Source organism: Mustela lutreola, chromosome 7 (genome assembly GCF_030435805.1).
Source record: "Mustela lutreola isolate mMusLut2 chromosome 7, mMusLut2.pri, whole genome shotgun sequence".
NCBI classification, from domain to species: Eukaryota; Metazoa; Chordata; class Mammalia; order Carnivora; family Mustelidae; genus Mustela; species Mustela lutreola.
This window is the reverse complement of record NC_081296.1, coordinates 52,810,849-52,825,374: the sequence shown is the minus strand read 5'-3', so window position 1 is coordinate 52,825,374 and position 14,526 is coordinate 52,810,849. Positions and strand designations below refer to the sequence as shown.

General features: G+C 41.6%; 1 pseudogene; it reads right to left on the bottom strand.

Annotated features, from left to right (window-relative positions):
* Nucleotides 1-11,305: 11,305 nt before the first annotated feature.
* Nucleotides 11,306-11,792, bottom strand: LOC131837106 (large ribosomal subunit protein uL11-like; annotated as a pseudogene).
* Nucleotides 11,793-14,526: the final 2,734 nt, after the last annotated feature.

Below are 14,526 nucleotides of genomic sequence, written 5' to 3'. Positions count from 1 at the left end.
GTCATACAGTATTTGTCTTTCTCTGCCTGACTTGTTTCACTTAGCATAATGCCCTCACGGTCCATTCATATTTTCACAAATGGTAGTATTTCCTTCTTTTTTATAATTGGTGAATTTTTTGATAGAAAACACTTCCCACCCATCGGTGTTTATCAAATTGTGTTTCACAGAACAGTAGTACCTATTAGGCATTAGTAGAGATCAAACCAGTTTGTATATGATATCTTCGTCCTTAGATTCATGGCACATTCTAGCCTATTAGAGGCAATTCTTCAAGCAATTTCCACGAGCAGCTTTGTGTTTTCCATCATTCATTTTCCATACTCATTTTTCATGTAATACCTATTAACATCCTGAAAAACAACCCAAGCAATCCCTTTTAGAAAATGTTAATCTACAAAGATGGGTGGGCTTCTACGCACTTCAAGCATTTTTCCATAAACCTAACTTCTTTCAACGAGAGATAAGACTTAAATAGCATCCAAATACAAGTATATTCTTTGGCAAAGGCCAGACAAATTAACTTGGTGTTCTGGAATATCTGGGCTTTAATGTTTTATTCTATTTTTTTAATGTGGCTATCAAAGGAGAATCAGAGGACAGTAGCTGAGTGCACCAGAGTACGATCACAAAGACAAATCACATGCACTCTTCTGCTAATGTGGGAGATTAGGAATTTTTTACAGGCTTGCTGTGAGGGCCCAGTGAGATTACCCATGTGAAAGTGCTGTCTATACCAGAGCATCTTGCATTGGTCAAAAAATAATGCCCTGGGATACTGTTGACTGTGGGAGTAGAAGTGAGAGGGGCATCCTATTGCTCTAAACAGAAATAATCATCACGGGCCAATTGGGTAAGGGGAACGATTTGAGCTCTGACCCAACCAGGGTATGATTTTTCTTTCCAAAGGAATTCGAGAGTCCACAGAACACTCAGATTAGATATCCCAGGTCTGGAGATACGAACAAGTTGGAGGGAGGAAAGAAAACACGACCTCACAGGGTTATTATGAGGGCACAGTAACTGTACAATAAATGTTAGCTATTATCAGAGAGCTGTAAATACTCAACTGTTTGAGAAAGTACTTAATGAAAGTCACAAATGCCCATCTATAGAACAAAAAGCAGGCAAAATACCCACAAAATTATCAGAAAGAAAAATATATATATATGCCTAGGAAGCATAAAAATATAAAACAAAATAAGATGACAGGACTAAATCTTTACATAATAACTAATACATATGAATGAGATTAACTGAGAGAGAAATACTCAAACTGATCTCCCCCACCCCCCAAAAATCAGTACACAAGAGCCACATCTAAAACCAGAAATTGATAAAACCCGATGTTGGTGAGAGTGGGGCAAGGATGTTCTTAAATCCAGTGTTTGTGAGAAAATAAATTGGTATAACATTTCTGGAAGGAATTTAGACTTATGGTATCAAAATGTAAAATGTACGCACCATTGTACTGAGCTGGTCCACTTCTAGAAATTAGCCTGAGGAGAAAATTGCACAAAAGCAAAAATCTGAGCACAGGATGTTGATCATTGTGTACTTTATGTCATAAAAAAATGCAAACAAACTAAATGTCTAACAATAGAAGACTGGTTGAGTAAATCATGGTTTATAAATATCCTGAATGACTGGCAAGCATTAGTAACCATGGTGTTAGTCTGTAGTTTTTGACTTGGAAATCTATTCAGTGCAAATTCTGAGTGGAAATAGCAATTACAGAATGAGAAGTGAATTATAACCCCGTGTATGTGAAACTTTAGAGAGAGCTAAGGAATAACTATGGCTGTTGTTTTGGGTGATGGGATTTGGGGATGATTTTTATGTCCTGCTGTATAGTTTATCTTGGGTAAAAACATCAGTCATGAGAACTCCCATTTTTGTGTATGCATCTAAAAAACTATAAACCTTTAAAGCCATTGGCTCAGCCTCACAAGACCCCAGATGCCTAAATGCTTCATTCCTATCATTCTCAACGATAAGTTTTAGGAAGGGGAAAACAACAGATTGCTATCAGGAAAGCCATGCCCTAGACAGGCTTCCTGCCTGGAGAAATCAATAGGGACTTGTCATGTCGACCCAGCTACCAAATCACCTCTAGGGCAAGTATTTATTTATTTGTTTTATTTTTATTCATTTTATTTATTTGTCAGAGAGAGAGAGAACACAAGCACAAGAACGGGGAGAAGCAGGCAGAGGGAGAAGCAGGCTCCCCACTGAGCAAAAAGCCGGTACGGGACTCAATCCCAGGACCCTGGGATCATGACCTGGGCCGAAGGCAGACGCTTAACCGACTGAGCCACCCAGACGTCCCTCTAGGGCAAGTATTTATTAATTAATTTATTTATTAAAGATTTATTTATTTATTTTGGAGAGAGAGAAAGCAAGAACAGGGTAGAGGCAGAGGGAGAGAGTAAACTCCCCGCTGAGCATGGAGTGGGGTTCAATCTCCTGACCCTGAGATCATGACCTGGGCCAAAATCAAGAGTCTGATGCCTAACCAACCAACGCCACAAAACAATGACTATTTTATTTTATTTTTTTAAAGATTTTAGTTATTTATTTGACAGAGAGAAATCACAAGTAGACAGAGAGGCAGGCAGAGAGAGAGGGAAGCAGGCTCCCTGCTGAGCAGAGAGCCGGATGCAGGACTCGATCCCATCGCAGGCGCCCAACAATGACTATTTTAAAAGTTAACGGCACAAGGGCACCTGGGTGGCCCAGTGGGTTAAGCCTTTGCCTTCGGCTCAGGTCATGATCTAAGGGTTCTGGAATGGAGTCCTACATCGGGTTCTCTGCTCAGCAGGGAGCCGCCTTCTCCCTCTTTCTCTTCCTACTTGTGATCTGTCTCTGTCTGTGTCAAGTAAATAAATAAAATCTTAAAAACAAAACAAACAAAAAAAAGTTAATGGCACAGAGGAGAGTGGGGTGCCTGTGTATTTAAAGCAACTATTAGGATTAGGGTTGAAAAGTTACTGAGCGCAGGCCCTTCTCTATCTGTTTGCTTGTTTGTGTGGGAGGTTTTGGCTTATAGAAATTTCTTGGTTTCTACAGTAGGGCAAGTAAGGAATTTTCCCCAGTTAGGGTACTTTCTGAGGCTGTTTCACGATTCGGACAGCGGCACAGGTGGCTGTGGGCAGCAGCGAATCAGGGTGAGCCTAGAGAGAGCTTCCTACCGCTTCTATTTTTTTAAAAAAGCATCACTTTTGTAAAAACAAAACAAACAAAAACAAAAAAACCCAAGAAAATAAACAGCCAAGCTATTTCGTGAAGGTTAGTGTGGTCAGCAGTGTCATAGCACGATAAGGACTGAGAAGGGTTTCCTGAATGCAGCAACAGGGCGGTAGCGAGTGACCTGGTCAAGAACAGCTTCTGTGTGTGTGGTGAGGAGGGGGGTGGGAGGGGGGTTTTAAGAGAGAAGAAGAAAGGAAGTGGAGAGAGTGAATTTCGGCAATTATTTATGAAAGTCTGGCCCTGCTGAGAAGGCCGGAGACAGAGCAGTAAGTGACTGAAGGGAGAAATGGGGAATCAGGAAGAGGGATTTGATTTATTTTATTGTGTTTTGTTTGTTTTAAGATTGAAAAGGAGCTTGCTGATAAGAAGTAGATGATTCAGCAGGGAAGGGGGATGCTCATAGTGGAGTGTTTGGAAAAGAGGAAGGGAATGAAAACCAGAGCACCAGGAAAGGAGCTGGCCTTAACACAGAATGATGAATGTTGTAACTGGTGGGGTGGGGGGGACAGGAAAACCCACACAGAGATCAGACCCACAGGGAGATGAGATGGCGAGCTGCCTCTTCAATGATGATAGCCACTGAAATAAAAATGGCCCTGCAGGGTCTAGCGCCACTATTTTTAAGACAGTGGTACTGCTTTTATCATATAGTTTTGATCTGGGCGCACTTAACCTAAATGTTCATTATCCTGACTATGATGCCTTCATGGGCATATACATGTTTAAACTCATCAAGTTGTACAGTTTAAATAGCACACTTTATGGTACATGAATTCTGCCTCAATAAAGTTGTAAAGAATTTTTTTTTTTTTCTAGTTTTAAACTGGTCTGCTTCGGTCAACAGGGGGTGTGGTTGCGCATGACAAGATGGGAAGTGGTTCTTTTCCTCGGTTTTAGTTCTATGGGTTCTGTTTTTCCTAATCTTTTCTCAGATGGCAGAGCTCTTATTTGCAGGAATTAGAAGAAAGCAATTAAATAATTATAGGCATGAGGGTATCGGCAAATGGACGTGCGAAGTTTGGATGGAGATCCAGAACTGCAGAAATGCTCTCCGTGTCTGAGTAAGCCAGCATTGACAGCCCTGGTCAGAGAAACAATGAGACAGCAGGACAAAAGCATTTCTTCACTGTCATTTGGCAAAGATTACAGTTGCTGCCTTCCAGAGAGTTTGGTTACCCATTTTTGTGAATCAGTCAATGCCAGGACAGATATCACATCGCTGGCTGACTGGAGAGGGGAACAGACAGAATTGAGAAGGGCTTCTTTGTACCAAAAGGCAGAGTTTGAGGACGTTGGCCCCTGACCCATGGGGAGACTACTGTCTCTGGTATTAGGTCCTGGGTGTTAACATTTTGGAGCAAGTAAGTCTTTCTTTCTTTCTTTCTTCATCTCTCTTTTCTTATCTGCAAAACTGAATAGTCTTTGCCTTACCTGCTGCTCAGAATAAAAGTGTAAGATCCCAATGAAAACATCAAAAAAGGGTACCTGGGTGGCTCAGTGGGTTAAGCCTCTGCCCTCGGCTCAGGTTATGATCTCAGGGTCCTGGGATTGAGTCCCACATCAGGCTCTCTGCTTGGCAGGGAGCCTACTTCCTCCTTTCTCTCTCTCTCTCTGCCTGCCTCTCTGCCTACTTGTGATCTCTCTCTGTCAAATAAATAAATAAAATCTTAAAAAAGAAAGAAAGAAAGAAAACATCAAAAAAGTAAAAGGAGCTGTGAATATGAGCTTTTAATGCCACTGCCACAACTTGGCAACACAGCTGGTAATCTAGGGGTCTCTGGTTTGGGAAAAGGTTACACATCCTCACCTCTCCCAGATACTTGTGGCGGGTTTTGTTGATTGAGTATACCAGTCAATGATTCCTTCCTTCTACCCAAACTCGCATCCCCCTTACCTATCATAACAACACCATAAGGTAGACACCAGTGGCCTCATCTTATGGTGTTAAAAAAAGGTACGGAGAGGTTAAATATCTTTCCTTGTGTTACAAACTAATAACATTGAGGAGGTGGGATTAGAAACCAGGACTCAAACACCAATGCCTGATCTCCTACTTCTCTCCGCTATTTTTGAAATACTAGTGTCTCCTGTATAGCAGCCACTGGTCGCATGTGGCTATTTAATTTATTTATTTTATTAAAGATGTTTATTTATTTATTTGACAGAGAGGTAGAGAGCACAAGTAAGTAGAGCAGCAGGGCAGCAGGCAGAGGGAGAAAGAGAAGTAGGCTCTCTGCCGAGCAGGGAGCCCGATGCGGGGCTCGATCCCAGGACCCTGGGATTATGACCTGAGCAGAAGGCAGCCACTTAACCAACTGAGCCACCCAGGCTCCCTGTGCATGTGGCCATTTAAATTTAAGTTAATTAAAATGAAACAAAATAAAAACTTCAATTTCTCACTAGCCACCTTTCATTTGCTCAATAGCCATGTGTCCTCACCAGATTGGATGGCACAGATGCAGAACATCTCCATCATCCCAGGAAGTTCTAATGGACAGTGCTGCTGACACTTCACTGTCATGCTTCGCAAAGCTACTGTGAGACAAATGAAATACCTTTATTTGATTTTGCTCGTCTTTCATCTTTATTGTCTAATTCTAAATATTCTCTCTAATCCCCCTTGAGCACTCCACTGAGTCCCAGGAGGGTGGGCCTGGGGTTGACCCCCTGGCCCTGCAGGGCACCCAGCCCACAGGACAGACACCACGACTGCGCTGACAAAGACTGATGCTGACACTCTCCCCAAGTCCAGGAGGCAGCAGCTCGGAAGCCATCTGCGGCAACAGCACCGGGGTGGGAAGTGAACAGCCTGGTTCTCCAAGTCTGCTGTATTTTTGCCAGATCTGTCAGAAGTAGACAGAAGCAGGAAAGATAAAGGGATAAATCAAGAAATGAAGTGAGGGGACGAGAGTACTAAGGCTAAAGACGCTAAAAACGCGTGATGGAATTCTCTTCTAGTTCTTCCGGGCCCAAGCGGATCCTGCAAATCCACGAAGGAGAGACTTCATGTGCCATTCCCATAGTGGGAGGAATTTCGGAGTCACTCACTCTCTTCAAACACCCACCAGGCATGAATTTATAATCCTGGATCGGATTATGTGTTAAAACGACATCCTCCTGATGACGAACGCTCTAGAATAAGTGGTGGAATCAGGTGTGGCTTTAAAGAAGAAAAGGAGAAGAAGAAGAAATGAGAAAAAAAGGAAGAGGCCATGGGTGACCCTCTCCTCATTTGGTCCTATGAATACCTCCTCCTTTGTCCTCATGCTGGATATTTAGAAGCCCCTACTCTAGTACTTATCCTTCCTCAGGAGTCCTATATGCCTACAGGAGTTCTGTGAGGACCCATACAACTTTTGGCATTCATTCTGACCTCACACCCATCGAGGCCACCAAATTTCCACACCATCTAAATGTAACAAGTTTGACCTGCACAGCTTTTATGCCCATGTTTCTCCAGCTCTTTGTGTAATTTAGGAAGTAAAATCTTCAGAACATTATAAAATACTCAGGTGATTCAGAGGTACTGTTTTGCAAGGCCTGGCTTACCTCATATGAGCATTATATTAAAGTACGGGCTCTGAACTCTTGGTCTTTAATTTGAAACTTTTGTAGCAGCTTCAACGCCTCCTTCCCAGAAAGAATGGTGGCCTTGCTCCAAACTACACTATATGTCTTCTAAGTATCCAGGATTGTTTTGGTTTCCTACAGCTGAGGGGCCACTCTGTGAACTGCTGTTGGCCAAGCCTGCTGTGAGGAAAACAGGATTCAGCCTCTGGGGTACCACACAAAGGGCCAAGGAGCTTGAAAGCCACTTAGAGAAGACGCTCCTCCGTGAAAAGTGGCAGGCCTCCCTGAGATTCCTGGGCCTTCCCTATTGGGACACAAATGATACTGGAAGCCTGTGCTTAGAGTTTCTCAGGGGCCTGGCACTTTGTTCTGTCATCCCAGTGACTCACATGATAATTTCCCAGGCCTTCAAAATTGGTCAACAAGCTTTGTTTGTCTAGAGAGCTCCCCTGGGAGGCCACTCTAAGAAAAGCAGGCGGAATGGGGATGTTTGGCCAGGTGATTCTTTTTGCTGGCTTTTCGCCTGAGGAAATATTACCAGTATTCAGGCCAGGAGTTGGGAGAATTAAAAGCTGCCCAACATCTGGGTTGGATCAACAGTCACCGGTGTTATTAGTTAAGAGTTAACCACGCTGCTAATGGTGGTTCTCGCCATGAGAGAAACTTAAGAAGGTTCTTCTAGGTAAAAAAGACAGCAAGCTGGCACTATGAAGCTGGTGGTAGAAGAGAAGCTTCCATTAACTCTGTGAATGTCACCTGACCAGTTTCTTTCTATAGTCAAGTGTGGAGTCAGCCTGGGTCAGTACTTCTCAAATTTGAGCTGTCACAGACCCCAACAATGTATCTGAAGACTTAACAGACCTGAATTTTTTAACTTAGAATGAAAAGTTTCTCAAAGCAGCGTTGTTCATAATGTCTAGGAAGTGGGAACGAAATCAAATGTCCATCACCTGACGAATGGATAAGCAAGGGGATACAATGAAAAAATGTTCCATCTTGCAAAAGAACTAAGTGTTGATATATGTCACAGCAGATGAATCTTGAAAATGTCCTAAATGAAAGAGGACAGACACAAGAGGCCATTCCATTTATGTGCAATGTCCAGAAGAGGCAAATCCAAAGAGACAAAGTAAGTTAGTAATTATCGGGGGCTGGAGGGAGAGGGAAATAGGTAAGGACTGCTAATGGGAATAGGGATTTGGCGGGGGAAGGGAAATGAAAATGTTCTGGAATTAAATAATCATGGTCATTGTACAATCTGTGAATATCTTAAAAACCAGTGAGTTGCACAGTGTAAAAGGATTAATTTTATAGTATGTTAATTATATCTCAATAAAAAGTTATATGATATTATTTTAGTTGACTACTGGGTCCCAAGATAAATACTTTCTGTGGGACAGTGAATCCCTGTGTCCAGATTCACTTATGAGGTAGCTAGCCAGATGGTCCAGAAAGCGTTTATGTTAACTTTGAATGGTCATAGAAGGATATCTAAAATTGAAGATATTCACAGCTAACTTGTAGACCCTGAAAATTCATCAGTGAAAACTCCAAGGATTCATAAACCTGGGTTTTAGAAACCTTGACCCAGATAATCTCACAGGATTTGTTCCCCTTTCAGGTGATGTATGGTGAGGACTTTTCAATAAGGTACTTTCCAAAGACAAAGACTAACCAGGAACACCTTGGGATTAGCTTGTGTCAAGTTACTCCATCTATACTCCAGGTAGTTGATAAAATATGGGCTCTTTGAGGATGGAAATGCACAAGCCCCAGGATGGGATGAAAGTGGAGTTCAATACCAGGTAATCTAACATGGAAAATCCTCTGAGGAAGGCCTCCACTGGAGTCTTAATTGGGGCATGGATTGACCACCCCTGCTTTACACACTGTGACCTTCCATTAAGGGTTTCTAGCAATGGAATAAATGCTGCTCATATGAGAGGGGAAGGCCAGTGGGTATTTATGAGAGCAAGGGGACTTACCTACAGTCTGCTTGGACATGGGCAAAAGTGAAGGGTTATAGGGTATGGTTCATAGTGAACCAGATGAATTCAGTTCATCAAATCTTTACCAAGCACCTCTTCTCTACACATTATACAGTGAGCTGGTTCTGGAAAGTGTGACCCCTGCCTTTGGGGAGCCAACAGCCTGGTAGGGGAGACTGTTATGCTGAGTGTCGTGGGAAGAAACTTTATGTTTAAAGGACTTTGATAATTATTGAGTGCTGAAAAACATATGGTAATAATCTATCTTGATTATCCAATACGCATGAATAGCTGGTCTGATTCCTGGCTCTGGGTATTTGTCTAATAAGAATATTTTTGTAGAATTAAGCATTAAGGCACTTACTGGATATCATTTACATGAATACTGACTGAATTTACCATCTCCCATAAGGACATTTTTGTGTTGTGCTCACTAGGTGTCTCATTATTTTCAAGAAAATGGAAAACACAATGTTTCTTCCTGTGTCAGGAGTCAGCTACAGAAAACATCCAGCTCACTGGGCTAAAATCTCAGCCCCATGCTAAAGCAACCACTGTATAAAATGCCCACTGTGTAGTCGCCTCTCATTTGAGAAGAAGCAATGGAAGATGTCTCTGTGGATTCTCTTTCTCATAAGCCATGTACCTACAAACTGCTCTCCTAAAAAAGCCAGGACTAATAATATGAAGTAGGAATTCTTCCGCAAAGTGGATACTGAGACCTATAGGCTGCAGCACTATTATTTCCACTGGTTTCCTGGGCTAGAGTTTAGCTGTCATCTGCAGGTAAACTGACACCCCCAAACCACATCAGACTGTGTGCCCAGGCAGGTGTGTTCTTCCCTATTCATTGGTGTCAAAGAAATTGTTTTCGCAATAAAATCCAGGGTCTCTTCCGGCACTGGAAATTTCAAGTTTGTAAATGATATACAAGTGTTTATCCCAATATTTTCGCCTTTGTCGTGAATGACTTTTCTTTCAATGGTCTATGGCAGCACACTTTGCCTCTGAGTGACATCAGAGAGAAAAAGGCACCAGAAAACAAATAGGAAACCGAATGCCTTCAAAACTTGACTGCAACTTAAAGAGCTCATGTCATCAGGGTTTCACACTCTTCCAATGGGAGTGGAGATGGGTATAAACTTTCTGCCATGCAATTTGGCAATATCTACCAAGAATGCATTTCAGAAGTTGATATTCTTTTACCCTATGTCTGTCAGGATCCCAAGAGGAAAGGGGTTTCACCAGGATGGTTCAAAGGAAGAGACTTTAATAAAAAGACTACTTAGCAACACACAGGCCAAGTTAAAGGAGTAAACAAAGGATGTCGAGGCACCTAAACAAAAGCAATAGTGGGAAGCTGTTACCATATCTAGAGCTAAAGGATCGAGGGAGAAAATAATCTTGGAATAGAATCCAGTGGTAAGAGCTAGAACAGGGGTGCCTGGGTGGCTCAGTGGGTTAAAGCCTCTGCCTTTGGCTCAGGTCATGATCCCAGGGTTCTGGGATTGAGCCCCTGCATTGGGCTCTCTGCTTAGCAGGGAGCCTGCTTCCTCCTCTCTCTGCCTGCTTCTCTGCCTACTTGTGATCTCTGTCAAATAAATAAATAAAATCTTTAAAAAAAAAAAAAAAAGAGAGCTAGAACAGTGGAGGGGGAACCACCAAGGAAGGGAGTTGGGCTGGAGGTAGGGAGGGGCATGCAGCCACCGCCCCAAAAGTAGGGAGAGAATGAGGAGGAGATATCCTTACTTCTCTCTTTTCTTGCCCTCTGATCTCCTCTTGGTGCCACCCACTGACTGAATCCTAAAGGCGAGGAATCCTGGAGATGCTATCTATAAAGACAGAGAGCAGTATAAAGAAAGGCAGAGAAGGGAGTGGGGGATAGGAATGGAAAACAACCAGCACAGTCCTATAATCCCATTTCTAGGCATATATCCTAGGGACATAATCAAAGATGGGAGGAAAAAATTGTATGCAAGGTTGTTCTTCATAGAATTAAGTATAATAGTGAAAATAATGGAGATATTTCCTCCTACAATGGAGATGAGATATATAAATTCTAGTGTACCCACAATTTGGAATATCACTGTGCCATTGTAAACATATTTGAAGAATCTGTGATGAATGCAGAAACGCTTATCATAAAATGTTAATTGAAAAAGGGGATACAGGGACGCCTGGGTGGCTCAGTTGGTTAAGCAGTTGCCTTCGGCTCAGGTCATGATCCCAGGGTCCTGGGATCGAGTCCCGCATCAGGCTCCTTGCTCGGCAGAGAGCCTGCTTCTCCCTCTGCCTGCCTCTCTGTCTGCCTGTGCTCGCTCGCTCTCTCTCCCTCTGTCTCTGACAAATAAATAAAATCTTAAAAAAAAAAAAAAAAGAAAAAGGGGATACAAAACTGTAGGCTTGGTATTAACTCAAATCCTTGAACACCTATATGCAAAGGGAAAGCAATTTTTTGTTTGTCAAATGATCCTTTATTGAAATACTTTCCTTTGCAGTTAACGAGCTGGGCATTCCACTGCATGACTATTGATGTCATCTATGATGTCATGAGGGTGGCAGTCATCCACATTGCAGCCCTCACATGGGCAGTCCCCAGGATTTCTTTAACAGTTCCAGAGAGTTCTCTGGCTACAGATCACTGCCTCATCTGTTGGGCAATATTGACAATCTGATCAAAAGTCATATTTCCACTGTGCTTCATGTTTTTCTGCTTCTTTCTGTCTCTTGGTGGTTCCTTGAGGGCTTCGATAATCAGGGCAGAAGGTACCACTTCAATCTGGGCCTGTCTATTCTGAATGATCAGTTTCACTGTAATCCTTAGACCCATCCAGCTGCAGGTCGCTTTGGTGATGTCATCACCAGCCTTTTTCAAAGACCAACTCAGTGGGCCAATCTCTACTCTTCAGGGATGTGACACCAACTTTGCCATGGGTGCCTCAGGTACACGACTTTGATCTCACTGGAGACGAATTTGGGCTGCATGGTGGAGGTGGCTGCTATCAGATGGTTGAAGACAGTTATATTTTTGCCTCCTCTAGCTGAAAGCCAAAAGTGGAAAAACACACTTTCTTTTTCTATTTTTTAAGATTTTATTTATTTATTTATTTTGACAGAGAGAGAGAAACAGACTGCCGCTGAGCAGGGAGCCCAATGTGGGGCTTGATCCTAGGACCCTGAGATCATGACCGAGCTGAAGGCAGATGCCTAACCCACTGAGCCACCCAGGCACCCCAGAAAAAACACTTCAAAAAAAATTTCTTTTTGATGATGGGGTTATATTATCTTTTCTTCGAAGCTTCCAACTTTTTATTCCTGTTCACAACAAGCATATGATACATCTGTGATCAGAGAGAGAAAAAAAAAATCAATGCTGAAAAGGAGAGTTGACCTCACTGAAATGGACTCGGGTCAATTTTAAATATTGATGATGGATGCAGCAATTATTGAAGTAAATTAAAACCAATGGCATGAAGGGTGAACCTCAATCTGAATCTATTTGCTATCTGGACAAAAAGTGAAAGAAAAATCAGTCAATTTCTATATAATATTAAATATCCAGGTGGATGATTTTGATTTTTTTAAAGAATTTATTTATTTATTTGACAGACAAAGATCACAAGGAGGCAGAGAGGCAGGCAGAGGGGAAGCAGGCTCCCTGCTGAGCGGAAAGCCTGATGAGATGAGATGCATGGCTTGATCCCAAGACCCTGGGATCATGACCTGAGCTGAAGGCAGATGCTTAACCCACTGAGCCACCCAGGCACCCGGATGATTTTGATTTTTGAGTACACTTTTTATTCTTCATTTGAATGGCAGGTATCATATTATTTCAGCTCTAGTTTAGGACTCTTCTTACCTTACAACTCTGGAAAACCCCCCAAATTTCTTATACTGAAATAATAATGTTCTCTCTTTTAAATTTTATTGTTTAGTGTTCTGTATCATTTTAAAACTATATATATATATATACACATACATATATAGGGTTGTTTTTTTTTTTACTAATTAGCCAAGTAATACACAAATACATTCTTGTTTAAAGATTCAAACAATACAAAGAATAGGGAAGTTTCCCTTGGCCACCTGCTCACTTGGTCTCTTTCCCTTAGGTAACCTGTTTTTGGTTTCCTACATAATTCTTAAGACATTTGCTTATTGTTTACATGCATACCTATATGTATATATATATATATATATACATATATATATAAATACACGGTTTTATTTTCATTTTTTCAGTCAATAGTGTTTATATTGTACATCTTATTCTGCAACTTGATTTTTTCTTCATGTTGAAGCTCTACTTCCTTCATTTCAATGGTTACACAGTGTTCTCTGGTTTGGATATTATGTAGTTTGTCTGACCACTTCACCTGTTGATGATTATTTAGGTTGTTTTTGGTTATCTGTTATTTCAGACAATGCTGTGGTAAACACTTTGCGCATGCCTCTGTTTGCATACATCTGAGCATCATTTCTCTAAGGGAGCAACTGAAAAATGGCATTTTGTGTTTGAAAGGAATAGGCACTTCAGTTTTTACTTGGGACTGTCCAGCAGCCTTCCAACAAGCTTTATCAATTTACGCTTCTAATATGATGAAAAGATGCCAAGCTTTGCTAATAATCAGGAAAATGAAAATTAAAATAACAATAGGACACCATTTTCACCATCTTGGGCTCACAAATTGAAAAAGGTAATACAAAATGTAAAGGAGGATAGAGATATGTATACTCACAGAAGGGTTCTTTTTACAACCAGCATCTACATATTAGGGAAAGGTCCTTGGAGACTTAGGAAAACTGATTACACTGGACATTTCTGTTAGAGGGTCACTGACTTTTCTAAGAATGCTGTTAACGGCGCATTTGCCCTGGGCATTCTTATCAGTTATTATTGTTTTGTAATCACTAATTCCTTAATTTGCTGAGTAGATAAGAACTTCTCCATTTTAATAACCACGTTGCACTTTCTCATAGGTTGCTTTGATTGTCCTCTGCTGCAGGGGACCTTGTTGAGTTGTTACTTTAGATGAGGAAGTTGAGCTCGAAGAAGTTCAATGATTTCCCAAGCCAGCCAACAAGTAAAAGGGCTAGAGTCCTCCGACTCGACTCGCAGTTAAATCAGCTTCCCATTTATTCAATTGCTATTAAAACAAAGGATGGTGGAATTCCTCCCTGCTGCTTCTTTAAAGTTCAAGTCGTCTGAAGAACCACAGGGGGCAGCCTAGTGCAGCAGAAGATGATAAAACAGGCTGGAAGCCCAAGTAGGCGCTGTGCTCCTCCCAGCTGAGTGAACTTAACACGTCATTTAGCTTCCCTGGGTCTCCATTGCCTCTTTTAAAAAAAACTACTAGTACGGTAAGAAAGATGATGCCATGCGGTTCCTCCTAGTTGTGAGATTTTATTTAAGCCAAACTTAGACAAGTGCTCCTTCTCTGCTCATATATTTTATGAAATACCATTTTCTGCAATGGATTTTTTTTTTTTCTCTGCAAATATGAACCCACAGAGGAAAAACACCATGGAATGCTTTCTTTAGTGGAAGTCTGAAAATGTTCCCTTGTCTCTCTTTCTCTTTCCTCCTCTCTGTCTTTTTCTTTCTTTTAGCATTATTAAGTTAAACCCTATGCCAAAGGCTAGGGAAATCCCCAGGGAACAACAGCAAATGGTTTCAGGTAGCTGGCTGCATCTGAAAAGATGTTTTCCACCTGGATCT